Raw genomic sequence first — 10,139 nt, 5'->3', positions numbered from 1 at the left:
AAATTGCCCAGGTTGGCATTGAACTTGTCATCCTCCTGTCTCAGCCTCCCAAGTCACTGGGATCACAGACGACGACCAATGTACCTACCTTTAAAAGAAGATATACTGGGGCCTGAGGATAGAGGTCAGCGGGAGAATGCATGCTTAGGATTCGTGAGGCCCTGGGTTTGATCCCCAGCATCATAAACCGGAGGTATATATACAGACTTTGCCGGCTAGGTTTGCTATATTGGCACAGGGTGGTCCAGGAAATAACACCCCTTACCCCTAACCTGGGCCTCCTTTCGCAGTTTGAAGTCTGGGTGAGTCCACCCGTGCTGTGCTTCAGAGGCGGCAGTAGAGGGCGCTGTGGATGCACGTGAACTGGAAGAATCGACTGGAAGCCCAAACCTCAGCGAAGGTTGTGGGGCCCGGGTTTGCAGAATTGTGCTGCGAAAGCCCTAAGGCAAGTGAGTGCTTGAAGAAGCTCCGTGTGGCTGGACTGTGCAGCAAAGGGACAGCAGAGTGGCCTCGGCTGACAGCAAGCAGAGGCCCTGCTGAGCTGAGCTTTCTAGGAAGTTTACTAGCGTACTCTCCTGGAAGGGCGGTGGGACGCCACAGAAGGATGCGAGGCGGCATGTTCTACCCTGGGTGTTGGGTAGATCACGAATCCGTTATAGGAGCAAGACTTGGGCGGCCACTGTCGCAGCAGCTCAGGCAAGGGACTGCTCTGGCTTGGGAGGGGGTGGCTTCTGTGGGGACAGGAGAGAAGGTACAGATTTAGGACCTCCGAGACAGTCTAAGGAACCTGGTAGAGGGGTGAGGGAGAGGGAGGAACTAAGTGTGACTCTCAGGTTTCTAAGGAGACTGAGAAGAAGAGAAGAGGATCTGGATTTCAGCTGCCAACCTGTCAAGGGGAAGGAGTATGGCTTGGTGGCATAGCCTCAGAGGGGCAGGGTGGATAAAAAAAATACCTGGAAATGGCTTTGGGGTGCCGAGGTATTGTTGTCCACAATATTTGCTGTCCCTCCAAGGAAGGTTCCCCACTGACAGCAGACTTGGTCTTCTGATCTGCTGAACTTAATGAACTGTGGATGCAAGTAGGGTGCATTGCTTCTCAGCAGAGATCAAGAAGTTCCTCGAAGTCACCCAGGTCTCCTTTCTCTCTGTTAGGAGATGGCAGTGTTTCAGGGGCTGCCCATCAGCCTGCATCCAGGAATGATGTGGAATGGAGAACTGGAGCTCCAGAGGGGACTGACATCTCTAATTACTGTAAATGGCTAAACTGGCTGGTAGGGCTGGAACTGTGTCCCCACCCCCTGCCCTAAATTTATGTGTAGACATCCTAACCCCAGCACCTTAGAATTTAAATCAGTGTTTGTTTCTTTGTTTGTTTGTTTGTTTTTGGTGCTGGGGATTGAACGCAGGGCTTTGTGCTTCCAAGGCAGGCACTCTACCGACTGAGCTGTATCCCCAGCCCTAAATCAGTAGTTAGAGACAAGGTCTTTACAGGTGTTTAAGTTAAAATGATGTCAGTAGAGTGGGCTCTTACCTAATGCCTGGAGTCTTTATAAGAAGAGGAAATTTGGACATAGACAATGTGAGGAGATACTGGAAGAAGATGACCATCTGTGAGCCAAGGAGAGAGTTCTGGGACACATCCTTCACTTGTAGCCCTCAGGAGTAACCTGCTGACATCTTGATTTTGGACTTCTGACCTCCAGAACTGTAAGACAAAACATTTCTGCTGTTGAAGCCACCCAGTCCATGGCACTTTGTTTCAGCAGCCACTGCTAACTAATACTCTAGTCTAGGTGTGTTTGTAGCAAGGTGACTATCCTGTCAGCCAGGAATTTCTCCTTCCTTAGTCTCTGTCTTTGCCAAGGAGCAAACTTGTCATTTTATAACAAATGAGCTGGCCACAAGGCATTGTGGACCATGTTCCTGCTAGGTTTTCAAGAGTTTTCAGCTTCTCTCCAGTGACTGGGCTAATCCATGGCTACAGAGGGTGATGTGTGCTTTATTTTTCTTAGTTTCTTTTCTGTTGCTATGATAAAATGCCTGAAGCTGGAAGAAAATAGGTTTGTTTTTCTCACATTCTGGAAGGTCACAGGCATGGTACCAGCATTGGTTCTAGTGAGGAGCTCATGGCAGACAACATCACAATGATGGGGCTTGTGTGGGAGAGAGATCACATGGTGAGACAGGAAGCCAGAGTGAGATCCAGGAAGGGGTTTGCTCTTTTATAACAAGCTTCTTTGAGAACTAAATGGGATCCCATGAGAACTACTCAAGTCTTCCAAGGATGATACCCCCAATGATCTAAGGACCACCCACTAGGCTCCACCTCTTAAAGGTCCCCCCACCTCTCAACATCAGTACACTGAGGATCAAGCTTCCAGCATGTGAACCATTAGGGGTCAAACCTCATGCAAGTCATAACACTATCCAAAACATAGAAACTATTGAGGAAGTCCCCACAAAGTCACATACTCTTGCAGCTGCATGCACTTTGGGAAGGGAATGAGGGAAGTAGGACTGCAGCTCATGGCCCGAGCATCTGACTGCAAAAGCAGAGGGGTAGGCTTGCCTTGCATGTGCAGCAAGTAGCATTTGCGATTAAGGGGCCCAAGGTCAGCATTCGGCTCCACTGATTAGTTCCTCCCCTGCAGTATGATCCCAAGGCCTAGGAATGTTACCCTGGGTTTTCTAAATGACCTCACAGCAAACGTCAGAAAGATGGGGGGTGCTGGCTGAGTGGCTCTTAGTGTTCCTGAACTCACCACTGGTTTTTCTATTGGAGAAGAGCCTAGTTTCTGGGAAACACACGAGAAGTAGCAGAGCTCTCTGGTCAGCTGGGTGTGTTTTGGGGAAACTGAGCTGCCCCTGAACAGCTATGGAGGCCAGCAGGAGTGTGAAGTGAGGGATTTACTAAGCAAGGGCCTGCTTTGTGCCAGATCGTTGCTAGTCACTGAACATGGTACACCTTTTCATCCTTAAAACGACACTGTGAAGCAGGTGCCATTTACCACATTTTGAAGAAAACAACTTGAACAGCCAGCATTAAAGTTCTGCCTGAAGTCTCAGTCACTGTGCTCAGGACTTAATGCTCATCTCCTCACTTAATCCTCACTGCTATGAATGAGGTGGGTCCCGTTCTCACCAACCCTAACAGTAGGAATATACAGTGTCCGTTTTTATATGAATATATTTCATGAAGTGATTACCACAAGCTAATTAGCACCCCCATCACCTCACAGTTACCTTTTTGTGGCATGTGGATCTCCCTTAGCAAATTTCAACTGTAGAAGACATTATTATTAACTATACTCACCAGGTTGCTCATTAGATTGCACAGCTGATTGATCTTTTTAAAATATTTATTTTTAAAAATGTTTTCAGTGCAGGGGATTGAACCCAGGGCCTTACACATGCCGGGAAACACTCTACCACTGAGCTACATCCCCGGCAACAGCCAATTTATCTTAAAATTGCAAGTGGGGCCAACATCTCTTCATTTCTCCTTGTCCTTAGTAGGCATCCTTCTATCCTATGAATCTGTGTGAACTCAATGTTATTAAAAATATTGCTACCATTTATTAACTCAACAAATATTTGACTAATAGTAAAGATATGAGGCATACCTACTCTAGGTGATATGATTTGGATGTGGTTTGACTTCCCAAGGTTCATGGACTCAAAGCTTGGTCCCCAGGGTGACAGTGTTGAGGTAGTAGGAGCTTTAAGAGGCGGGGCCTAGTGGGAGGTAGTTAGGTCATGGGGCAGGGACTTCAGAAGAGATTAGTGTAGGTCTCACAGGACCTGGTGAACTCCTGTGAGAGTAGATTTTAAAAAAGAGCAAGCCTAAGTCCTGGATCACTCTGGCTTCTTTCTCATCCTGTGGTCTGTCCCTCTTATGTATGCTTTGCTATGATGCTATCTGTCATGTTGTGATGCAGCTGAGGGGGCCTCACCAGAAACCAAACATATGGGACTGATTTATCTTGGACTTTCAGCCTCCAAAAACCAAGCTAATAAATGTGTGTGTGTGTGTGTGTGTGTGTGTGCACATGCCAGGGATCAAACCCAGGACCTTATGCATGCTAGGTTAGGCAAGCACTGTACCACTGAGCTATAATCCCAACCCTAAACCAACTTTTAATAAATACCCTGCTTCAGGTATTTTGTTAAAGCAACAGAAAATCAGACTTATACACTAGGAAAGATATTATGTTAAAAATATGAAGTCCAAAGATCAAAAGCCACAATTTCTGCCCAAAGACAAGGTTCAGCATACTTGAAAGAGAGTCATGCAAACAATTGTAATCCACCCACTGGAGGGAAATGCTGGATTCAGTAAGTTCCAGAAAGAATCCAGAGTTGCATTAGATTGCTTTTCTCAAAGGAATACATGCTGGAGAAAACAAATCAAGATTTGTCTAAAATCATTTGATTGAAACAGAAAAGTGTTACAGTAAAAGAAAAACCCAAATCACTCTCTTAACCTACAGAACCACACAGACTTGATAGCCTTTGAATTTAAGAAAAAGCTTAGTAAACTGCTGCAGAGTCATTTCTTTGTCCTCTGATATGCTTTTATAAATCATCTCTAGTTTCCAACCCCATTGCTTTTCACTTATGGAATTTGGTTAAAGCTGTTTCAAGTCTTAAGAAGATTTCAAGTATAAATATCTTTAACAGGAAAGAAAAACTCACACATTTCATTAACACTGGAAGCATTCTTATCTTTTTTTCTCTCTGGGTGTCAGAAGCTTGAGAACAGTAAATATGGTGTAATTCAAAAATACATTTGTTTTGAGATTTTCTTTGGCCTTCAAATTCAGCTAACATCTCATCAATTGGAAGTTTTCATTCCTAAAGGGAAAGGACAAATTCTGACTTTTTTTTTCTGCCTTTCAACCAGGTGAGAGACTAGAGTAACCGAAGCACAGAAACTTGACAATATGATTTCCTTTAAGAAATCCAAGGATTTATGTATTTCTGGAGAAGACAAGGCTGGACTGTAAGTGAAGGTAACTTTGAAGAGTCTCTTATGTTGCCTAAAAAGTTGAAGTTTCATCTTTTTATTATATTGGCGATTGAACCCAGCGGTGCTTAACCACTGAGCCACATCCCCAACTTTTTAATATTTTTAGAGGCAGGGTCTTGCCAAGTTGCTCAGGGCCTCGCTAAGATGCTGAGGCTGCCTTTGAACTGGTGATCCTCCTGCCTCAGCCTCCTGAGCTGCTGGGATTACAGGCGTGCATCACCATATCCAGCTAACATTTCATCTTGATTGACTGGTAGGCAACTATTAAAAGATTTTTGGCAAGAATCTGAAATAGCATGTTTTATCCATTTATAAAGCTTCTCTTGATGGCAGCCCAGGGGGCTGGAACTGAGAGGAGTCAGTATACATAATGAAGTAACTGTCCCTGCTCCAAACCTCCCCCCATGCTCTGCCCTGCGGTGCCTGATATCTTGTGGCTTTGTTGGGCCCTGGCGAGAGGGCGTGCTAGAAGACTGCAGAGTTAGGGTAATCGGCTCATCCCAGTTGGCCCAGAACTTTCCTGCTTTTAGCACTGACAGGTCCACATCTGGGAGCCGCTTCCAGGTTTGCAGGTTCCCTCAGGCTTTGCTTCTTCCTGTCTGCCTGTGGTTCTGAGTGTTACTCCAGCAACACCTCTGTGTTCTGGCAACAGCCACTGAAACCACTTTGTAGTTTTCCAACCTGCAAAAGCAGCTGCTTTGGGAACACGGCAGCCACCTCAAGGGCACCTTCCCCACCTTGTTCTCCAGTTCTGAGAAATGACTGCTTCCTGCAGCTGCTGTATCTAAAGTCTGCGAGAGCAGTGATTTCTCAAAGTGTGTCCACCCAACACCAGGAAAAGCAGCACGGGAGAACTTGTTAACAATACAAATGTCAGAGACTCTGGGAAGGGGGCTCAGCAGTCTGCATTTTAACAAGCCCTCTGGGTGATGGTCCTGAAATTTGAGAACCATTGCTTGGTGTTCTCTTGTGGCCTTTCCAATGATCTAGATAATTTTTTTTTTTTTTTTTTTTTTTTTTTTTTTTTTGTACTGGGGATTGAACTCATGGCCCCTTACCACTGAGCCACATGCCCAGTCCTTTTTATTTTTTATTTTGAGACAGGGTCTCAATAAGTTGCTGAGAGCCTTATTAAGTTGCCAAGGCTGGCCTCAAACTTGTGATCCACCTACCTCAGCTTCCTGAGCCACTGAGATTACAGGCATGTGTCATGGCGTCCATAGCAATTCCTGATATTAAGTTCCACATAGTAAATTCTCTGTTAAAATATCTGGTCTGTTCTGTCTCCTGATTGGCATATGACTGATCCAGAACGTACTGCAAAAACACAAGTTAGAGAGGAAGAGCAGCGATGGATAATTCATGAATTATGTATTCAATTATTAATGATTGATGATTATTCAATTTACTTATTAATCAATTGGAGTGGGGATGGTGAAGAGGTGACAGATGGAACATAATTTAAAAGTCTTGATAACTTTTTGAAGACAGAGAGATTGGATGACCCCTAGGTTCCTGGCCTGGGTCCCAGATGGACTGTGGTTCTTGCTCACAAAATACCAGCAGAGGAGGAGGAGGAGAGGGGAGAGAAGGAAGGAGGCATCTGGCATCAGAGATGATCAACATGCCTTAGGATTTGATAAGGTTTCAGGTGAGACACCCAGGTGCAGACATGGGAAGTTGGCTATAGGGTCATGAGGTCAGGAGAGATGTGGGGAGAGAAACAGAGATTTGGGAATGACCAGCTGAAACGGTGGGTCCCCTCATAGTCAAGGAGACCGTGCAGCATGAGAAGCCTCCCTAACCAGATGGTGTAAGCTTAGAAACCAGGAAAGACCGGGAAGGGCTGGGTAGGGTGCTGGGAGAAGACCCACAGGTGCTAAGAAGTTGCAGCAAGTGAGATACAAGGTAGATCAAATGTAGCAGAAAAGCCAAGTCGGTGTATGAATTGTGTCTTTTATTTTCCACACTCTGCTGCTTTGGCCGCTGGGGGTTTGCTGGCCCTGGAAGCTCTCACAGCAGCCCCCCTGAAGGTTAGTCAGTTCCTAGAGATGGTAAGCAATTAGCCGGCAACTCTGCCTTTCAAAGTGTCCCAGGCCACACCCCACACCTGCTCTGTGGGGCTCACACTCCTCACCTGCCCTCATCACCCCAGGGCTAGGTACCAACCAGGCGCAGCCCTCATGCCCAGAGGAGCTGACATTCTTCAAACTGGCCATTCCTAAACCTGCTGCACCTGTTCCTTCCCGGGGACATTTCAATAAAGGTTGTGGCCCGATGTTCCCTCTGCCAGTCTGGTGCTTCCGGGAGTGTCCCTACTGCATGGGCCACCCCCACCTCTTGAGAACAGTGAGTAACAAGCTCTTTTGAACGTCAGGTATCCGCCCATCTGTTGGGCTTTACTCCAAATTTTCAGTTAATATGTTTTAACACAGGAACTGAAAGTCGCTTGGCGATTAAGCACTAGTGATTTTGGTGGGAGGAGGGAAGTTATTGTTTTATACATCTTTCTGGCTTTTGCAGCACAAGAGGGTGAACTAGGCAGAGTTTGGGAGTGGACACAAGTCTCAGGTCACCAGGTCCATTATGCGGTGTCAAAGGAACCCCTAGTTCTGCAGAAGGTTTAGTCGAACAGCAAGAGGGTAAGCTGCTCCAAGGATGTGCCCAAGAAGGGTTAGGTGCTCAGTTGAGGACGCAATGATGCCCCTGGAATTCAGGAGAACTGGACTTCAGACTCCAAGGGATTGAAATGCACCCTCTGAAATTAAAAACAACTTCCTGATGGCCACTTCCATTTCTTCCTATTATGAGCAGCCTAGCCCAGGGATCCCGGGTGGTGGAATTTGGTCAAGTGTCCTCCAGCATAAGAAATAGGTGAATAGGAAAAAGGAAAACATTTCATGCACTTTGATCAAACTGAAGAGAAACAGTAGATTTCTTCTCCTGGGGCCACAGAAGTGGTTACAATTTACAGAAACGAAAGTCAGGTGACAGACATATGCAGCTTTAGCTAGTCTGTGCTTAGCCAGAGAATATCAGTCTTAATTTCCTTGGCATCTGTCTTCAGTTTGAGGAAGATTTTTATTCTCATTGTCAGGAAATTCAAGAACTGTTTCAATATTAAGCTGTCAGGGTTTAAAGATTTAATTAACATAGTAAATAACTATTTCTGTTTCTGTGTGACGGGTACAATTTTATAGTTGATGAATTCCTCAAACTCCAGAAAGATGCCAATTTAATCCTATTTCTATTCTGTTTAGGGTTATTTTTATTTATTTATTTATATATTTATATATATATTTATTTATTTATTTATTTGCCTGTGCCACAGAATCGCGCCTGCCGCCCAGGCAGGAATATCTTTTTCTCTTGATAAATGCAATCGTAATTTCTTTGGGATACACTTTTTTGTTCATTTTACTGGGGATCGAACTCAGAAGCTCTTCACCACTGAGCTCCATTCCCAGACCTTTTTATTTTGAGACAGGGTCTAAGTTTCCCAGGCTGGCCTTGAATTTGAGATCCTCCTGCCTCAGTCTCCCGAGTTGCTGGGATTGTGGGTGAACACTGTCACCCTGGCTCCCATTAGTGTTCTTTGTCCAAGGCAGGAATGTCTTCTGGGGACCAGAGTTAGTTTTAGAAGCAGGGCTGCCCAGGTTTTGTGTGAATCCTGTTGCTGGGGTTTGAGGACTCATTTTTCTTTCTGTCTTCACTCAATTGAAGAGAACAGCCAAGGCACTTGAAGCAGTCCTTACCACTGTTTAACAGCATGGTTTCTTCTCCATCATTACAACAACTCTCTTCAGTTTTTAAGCGCCCTTTACCTATTGGCAGCTCCTTCGTTTCTTTCTTTACTTTCATTTAGCTGTTGAGAGACCTGGAAGTATTGCCCACAGTTGGGTTTTGCTGCCTGGGGGGCCTGATGTTTAGACTCACCTGGGCCACTGAACGTCCCTAGACCGCCTTCTTCTGGAGTTTTAATATTAAGTACAAATTGAATTTCTTTCTGCTGCCTTTTTTTTTTTTTCGTACCAGGGATTGAACCACGGGTATTTCATCACTGAGCTACACCTCCAGCCACCATCAATTTATTATTTTTTTTTTTAAAGTTGAGACAGATACAAGGTTTTGCAAAGTCGTTGAGGCTGGCCCTTAATTTGCCATCCTCCTGTCTCAGCCTCCCCAGTCACTGGGATTACAGGCAGGCACCACTGTGCTGAGCGGGTGTTAGGATTTTTTTTCTTTTCGTTATTACAGCCCAAAGAATTCCATACTGATAGCAACTTATAAAATCTGCCCTGTGGGGAGCTGACTCTGGCCTGGGTTAAAGGTTGGAAGTGTTTGCTTGCTATAAACTTTAGCCTCATTCTCACACTCATCATGTTCTCCCTGTGATGTGGGACACTGGGAAATTTGACTGGGTGATGATTGAGACAAAATCGAGTCATTGGGTATGACTATACAGGCAAAGGGAAGGCACTGCTCCCAGAAGTCAGCCTGGCTCTCTAGAATGAAAGAAAGGAGCGAGTTGTCTTGGCTTGCAGGGCGCCCGGGGTTTAGGATGCTAATTGGATTTAGGTGCACTTGGGCCCAGCGGTAAGGACGGGTGGAACGAATGCACCTTGGTGCTCATGATGCACCTGGTGGTGAATGAGGCACATTTGGTGTTGGATAAACTGAGCTAAGGTGGGATCTTTCAGTGGTCTTAAACTGTGAGCCAAGGCCCAGGAGGGCATTTGCCCTTTCATGGTGGCCCCTGACTGTCCTGGCTCCTGGCCACGCAAATCCTGAATTTCCTGATCGGAGCTGGAGGCCTTCTGCGTGGTGGCTTCTCTTTCCTTCCTTTCTGCCTGCAGAGGAGGCCTTGTGCAGACAGCTCACTTCTCGTCGCAGTTTACTCATCTTTATTTTTAAAATTTAAAAATTTTTCTGGGCACAGTGGCTCACCCCTATAATCCTAGGGACTCAGGAGGCTGATGGAGGAGCATCACAAATTTGAGATCAGCCTGGGCAACTTGAACCCCCACCTTAAAATAAAAGTATATATTAAAAAAAAAAAAGGGCAGAGGATGTTGATCAGCAGTGGAGCACAGCAAAAATTAAATAGTTA

Source organism: Sciurus carolinensis, chromosome 16 (genome assembly GCF_902686445.1).
Source record: "Sciurus carolinensis chromosome 16, mSciCar1.2, whole genome shotgun sequence".
Lineage (NCBI taxonomy): Eukaryota > Metazoa > Chordata > Mammalia > Rodentia > Sciuridae > Sciurus > Sciurus carolinensis.
Note: the sequence above shows the minus strand (reverse complement) of the source record.